Below are 7,500 nucleotides of genomic sequence, written 5' to 3' on the forward strand. Positions count from 1 at the left end.
AGAGAAAGCAGAAGTGTAGGAATGAAAATGAATATGAGTAATACTTAGATCATTTTCAAGAAAAATGCAGAGAGACAACAAATTAGTTATAGACGATCCTCTAGAGATTGTTAATGAGTATATGTGTTTTGGACAGACAGTAAGATTTTCTCGGGATACGAGACCAGAATTAAAAGAAAGATAAATATGATGGAGAGCATTCTCTAAACAGAATAAGATTATGAAAACGTAAGATGTCACTTTCTCTAAAAATCAAAAATATTTATACCAGTATTAACATATGCATCAGAAACTTGGAACCCTAGTAAAGCCATATATCATAAGCTAGTTACAACTCAAAGAGCTATGGAAAGAATAATGATGGGAAGAATACTAAGAGACAGAAAAAGAGCAACATGGATACGACAGCGAACTAAAGTAGAGGATATTCTTACAAAATGTTGAAAAAATAGAAATGGACATGGGCAGGACAAATAACGAGAATGACAGACAATAGATAGGCATTAAAAATAACAGAAATGGTCCCTAGAGGTTATAAAAGAAGCATGAGAAGGAAGAGAAGACAATCAAATGACGAATTAAGAAAGTTTGTGGGTGTGGACTGGCACAGAAAGACCATAAACATGCGCAAGTGGAAGGACATGTTTGAGGCCTTTGTGCTGCAGTGGAATAGTAGAGGCTGACGATGACATGATGATGATATATATATATATATATATATATATATATATATATATATATATATATATATATATATATATATATATATATGTATGTATATGTATATGTATATGTATATGTATATGTATATGTATATGTATATATATATATATATATATATATATATATATATATATATATATATATATATATATATATATATATAAAGTATTATGATACATGCACTGAGTCAACATTTAGCCTTAGTTTCGTTTGAGTAATTAAAAACCTGCCGAGAAATATTTATTATATCGTATTTTACAATTAACTTCCTAGAATATTTGCATTCATGCTGGGTACTTGATAAAATGTCTGCTGAGCCCTTTGTCTTCTCAACAATATTCTATGGGCATTTTCCGTATGTGAGCAACCTTAATGAATAATGGTGTTAAACTTTTTTTTTTTTTTTCGCTGCTTATATATTTTTCTTGCTATTCATTGTATAACTGAGAGTTTATCCTCCAAAGAATGATTTTATGTATAGTTATTCTCCTTTAAAATAGTTTTAAAGTCAATTTCATCCTTCTCATTTCAGCTTAGTCTTTCATTTTATAGTTGACAATACTACATACTGAACACACTCCATATAAATCAAGAATTTCTTCTTTTTCCCCATCTCAATGCTATATTTCACAATAAAACCTTCCTCTCTCATGGAGCCTAAATCATGGGTGATGTTATCGGTTGCGCTGAATGTGGTCGGTGGGCCAGCACAGATGGGGTAAACGAGATTTGGGTGAAAGGTCGAAATGGGATAAAAGAAGGGTGTTGACAAGAGAAAAAGAAACACATGAAAGGAAGCGGCATGAAAAGCAGACCCAAGAACGAGGAAAAGGAAACTTGTTTGATAATGAGGGAAGTTGACGAAGAATTAGGAACAGGAAAAGGAAGAAAACTTTCTCTGGAACCTAGAGTGGTGAAAGAAAAAAAGTTTTGAGTGATATTCACGAAAAGGACATTTTCATTTAAGCAAAATAATGTGGTGCGGAGTCAAGAGTGGCCAAGATGGAAAGAGGGTGTTAAATGTGTGCCAAAATATAAAGAAAAAACTAATACACCAGAACAGGCACTCGGTATAGCACATATTTTCGCCTATATCATGTATATTTAAAGATAGGCAATTAGATTATGCACATTTTGGCACTAGTTTCATGCAAATCGGATAAGAAGTTACCACGATATAGTAAAGAGACGTTTTTGATCATTTCATTACCTTGACCTTTGACCCAATCACTTCCAAAATCTAATCAAATTGTTCTTGGCTAATGGCCAATCATTCCACCAAATGCGGATCACAAACACACAGACTGATATACAAACAAATAAATACCCAAATAAGGTTAATGACATCACTAAACCATGTTGTATATCACAAGATAGGCTATTTAATTATGTAAATTGTGGCACTAGTTTCTTGCAAATCTGATAAAAATTGACCAGCATATAGGAAAAAGGCGCTTTTTAACCTTACGTGACGTTGGCATTGACCTTTTGACCCAATCACGGGCAAAATCTAGTCATTGTGTTCTTGGATCATGGCCATTCATCCCACCAAATTTCAAAGGGTTCGGTCAAATAGTTTGCGAGTTTTCTGATTCGTATTTTTACCTAATCAAATTGTCCTTGGAGCGTGGCCAGTCATCCCACCATATTTCGTGAGATTCGGTCAGATATTTTTTTGAGTTATGCGATTCTCAAACACACACTGACAGACAAATAAACATACGCCTATCAAAACATAAACTTCGCCGCAACGAAGTTGCCGAAGGTAAAGATTAGCCTATTTGCTTTTTAACAGAATAAGATAGCAAAGCCGGTTTTAGTCGCCGATAACGCTAGTTAAGTACGTATAGAACAGCAGCAGTAAACCTTCATTCCAATGAGGAAGACATAGGTATAAAGGTAGAGGGGACTGAATTTGATATAAGACCAGAATGTACATGTAGATATCAAAAACAAAAGAGAGAGAGAGAGAGAGAGAGAGAGAGAGAGAGAGAGAGAGAGAGAGAGAGAGAGAGAGAGAGAGAGAGAGAGAGAGAGAGAGAGAGAACATGTGCCCTTTTAATTCAACTGAATCTTTGATAAAGCCACACGATAATGCAGCTCAACATTTAATCTACCTTTCGGGTAACATTTGCAGTTTAATATTGTACCAGTCAATACTACAGTTGACATTACCTTCGTACTCTGCAGATACTGTAATACATTCTTCCTCTTTTTATTTACTCATATTCAGACATTTCAAATATTGACTTTCGTCCAGAAGAATGTAGTTTTTTTTCTTTCTTTTTTTAGACCCGTCTAGTTAGTTGTGAAGAGTAAATATCTTTAATTATGAAAATTTCTGAATATATTAAAGTAAGCACTCTTGCTTCAAATTCCTCTACGGTATTATTCTTGTTATGGAATCTACATTTATCATTGTAATGTACGCCTATTATATATATATATATATATATATATATATATATATATATATATATATATATATATATATATATATATATATATATATATATATATATATATATAACACTCACATATACACTTTCTGAGTTGGGGTAGTTTTACGCGATGAAAGGTTTGTGTATCGTCATGATCAGCGAACCTATACTAGTCAGGGCCATCCGAACAAGGCTGGTTTGCTATGACCTATCAGACTACAGCCTCCCATCATCTTCAATTCACAGTGCCCAGCATGGTGATGGAAACTGCGCAAACATCAGACATGAATAAAGACACGTCTGAGAAACGGCTGCATTTGTTATTGTATGTATGTATATATATATATATATATATATATATATATATATATATATATATATATATATATATATATATATATATATATATATATAATGTGTGTGTGTGTATATATGTGTGTATAAAATATACAGTATATACAGTATATATATATATATATATATATATATACATATATATATATATATATATATATATATATATGTGTGTGTGTGTGTGTGTTTGTGTGTGTGTGTGTGTGTGTGTTTGTGTGTATGTGTGTGTGCGTGCTTGTATAGTATGAACACAGAAGGAAACCTAAATGGTGATCCTCAATTAATTTTATACCACACAACCCTACGAATAATATAAAATCTTAGTAATGTAGAATAAAAGTTTCCAGTAAAATTGAATACTTATACTTTTACTTACATAGCACTTTGCACTTTATAGTCAAAAGAGATCTCAATCTTCAAGTACCAGGAATTTCACAACGCCAGAATTATTGAGTAAAATTAAATCAAGAGAGATTGCTACCAGTTACCATGTTCCACAAGATATATGACGTTTCTGGAGATTTCAATTAAAGATTATGTTTGCTTAAACTGTTACGAGTTTGGAAGTGTTAATTGGAAACGTTCACAAGGGCAGTCTGGTCTTTCTGGAAATGGCTTTTACTGGAAACAAGACAAGATTCGTGACATTTCTTATATGTATGATCAGCAACTTATTTATAAAGCATCAAACTAAATAATCAATATATGAGCTCATGTTTAGTAGTATATATATATATATATATATATATATATATATATATATATATATATATATATATATATATATATATATACTGTGTATAGAAATCAATAATAATAATAATAATAATAATAATAATAATAATAATAATAATAATAATAATAATAATAATAATAATACCAACATATAAAGATACAAATAAGAAAATTCGAATGAGGTTAAATCATTTTTATCCTCAGTATGAAAAAAGTATTTTTTGACGTAGAAACCTACATAATTTATGTTACAAATAATGAACAACTGTTCTTGAAAATGGCATCCCTTGACTAGAATTGAAATTTGTGACTAGGTTCATAAATCTCGCGTTGATTTTAGCATATTATAGGTTCTGCTTTCCAATTTGTCTCGCATTGGTTACTTGTGATAACAACATTTCTGTATTTGATTATTCTTTTTCACTTAGTTAACCAACATTTCTAAAGCTGCATTCTTAGTCATCCTTCTTCTGTTAAATTCATTATGCCACCATTCAGTTCCATTATTCGTGCTTATCAAGTCATTTGCGACACGGGTATGAACTGACCATAGCTGGATTTTAAGCAGGGTTTACGTCGGTGTCCACTTTGAACTACATATACTCATAACCAAGTCAATTCAAAATACACCAGAAATTCTTCGATTGTACCTTCTATATCTTCCGTTAGAGAAGAAATAAGCTCATCAGATCGAACATATACTTAACCAGAAGGAGCAAATACTAACGCTTGAAATTGCTTTTTGATGAATGCGTTACTGGTTTCAGTATACCTGGATTGTAAACCAAATGACTGGATGTTGCGCCACAGACACCAATCAAATTGGAATATATTTTCTTTCTTATACTACTAATAGTGGACTTTTAAAATACGATTTTCCATGAAAAAAAAAAATGAAATGAACTCGTGAGATTGCTCATCCTTTTTGCCAGGAGGAGAAACAAACAATTGACTCCTTCTTTGGCAAAGACCCACACACACCTTGGTATATGTTTTTTGTAGTATTATGAAATATATTTGAGGGAATATCTTCTGTAAAGCTGTCCATATGTTACATTTTGTTCTACACTTTAAGAGCATCACATCTGAAACCTTCAGTCTGGTGAGTATGGGCTGCAAAAGAAAGCACAATATCGTTAGAAGTTGTTATTCGTTCACCAAAATATCCATGGATTACATCGCCTTAAAATTTAATCTTCCTTTCGTTTATCGACAACGTAAGCATAACCTTCGTAAAGAGTATTTTACCGCCTTTGTTCGTTTTTTTTTTTTTTTTTTTAGCAATAGGAAAGGCTGAAAACAATTCCTCTAAAGTGTAGATCTTTAAGAATTGAAACATTCGAAAAATATATCTTCGTTGAGAATATGTGGGTGCTGGTGTTACGAAAAAATGTAAACAACTATTTTCTTATGTGATAACTACCAAGGTAGAATGATTTAAATGAAATTATTATCATGAAAATAATTACTGTTTTAATCCTTATAGTATATAGTTATTATAACCTCCGCCATCGAAGTTGGTAGGAGGTTATGTTATACCTCTTGTTTGTGTTTTTATGTTTCTGTATGTGTTTGTGAGTGAACACCTTCCTGGCCACAATTTTAATTGTAGAGTAATGAAATTTATAGGGATTAACTGTTATGTAAAAAGATGGACATGATTAAATTTTGGACGATTCAGGTCAAAGGTCAAGGTCTTGATCAAGTAAAATGTCTAATTCACGTAATCAGCCAGAAATTTGGACATCGTTGTCACAGAGACTTCAAACTTCATTCAACTTTGAGTGTATGAAAATCCGTGTCAATTCATATATGTGAAGGTCGAACCTCAAGGTCTACTCCATGGTCAAGGTCAAGCAAATGGTCAAATTCCGGTCATCAACCATACCGCCACAATTTTAATCGTAAAGTAATGAAACTTGCAGGAATTTTAAACTGTTGTCTAAAGGGCTGGAAATTAATAAATTTTGGAAGGTAAAAAATCTAGGTCACGGAAAAGGAAAACGTCCTTATCACGCAATCAGCCATAAGTTTGGACATTATTGTCATAGAGAGTTCAAATTTGGTTCATAATTGAATGAATGAAATTCCAAGCCAATTAATATATGTTAAGTTCAAAGGTCAAGGTGAAGGTCGATCAAAAGGTCGAGAAATAAGCTGCCGCGGCGTAGGTCTCTCTACTGAGTGCCCCTCTAGTTGCTGTTATTATTATTATTATTATTATTATTATTATTATTATTATTATTATTATTATTATTATTATTATTGGCGTCGACATTATGCCTTCTTCAAAGGGATGTCAGCATTTTGCCCATGAATATATATATATATATATATATATATATATATATATATATATATATATATATATATATATATATATATATATATATGTAATTATATAAATATATATATGTACTTATATATATATATATATATATATATATATATATATATATATATATATATATACATATGTGTGTGTGTGTATATATATGTACTTATATAGATATATATTTATGTATATATATATATATATATATATATATATATATATATATATATATATATATATACATATATATATATATATATATATATATATATATATATATATATATATATATATATATATGTATATATATATATATATATATATATATATATATATATATATATGTACTTATATATATATATATATATATATATATATATATATATATATATATATATATATATATATATATATGTATATATATGTAATATATATGTTTTATATGTATATGTTATATTTATATTTATATTTATATGTAATATATATATATATATATATATATATATATATATATATATATATATATATATATATATATATATATATATATGTATGTGGGTGTATGTGTACACACACACACGCACACACACACACACACACATATATATATATATATATATATATATATATATATATATATATATATATATATACATACATATATATATATATATATATATATATATATATATATATATATATATATACATACATATATATATATATATATATATATATATATATATATATATATATACATATATATATATATATATATATATATATGTATGTATACATATAATTAATTATATATATATACATACATTATATATATATATATATATATATATATATATATATATATATATATATATATTTATATATATATATATATATATATATATATATATA

At 28.8% G+C, this 7,500-nt stretch overlaps 1 protein-coding gene across 3 annotated transcripts in view; it reads left to right on the forward strand.

The window, feature by feature from the left end:
- Nmdar2 (NMDA receptor 2) overlaps positions 1-7,500 on the forward strand; it is a 1,133,867-nt gene that overhangs the window by 63,594 nt on the left and 1,062,773 nt on the right. The window lies entirely within an intron of this gene.

Source organism: Palaemon carinicauda, chromosome 8, assembly GCF_036898095.1.
Source record: "Palaemon carinicauda isolate YSFRI2023 chromosome 8, ASM3689809v2, whole genome shotgun sequence".
Lineage (NCBI taxonomy): Eukaryota > Metazoa > Arthropoda > Malacostraca > Decapoda > Palaemonidae > Palaemon > Palaemon carinicauda.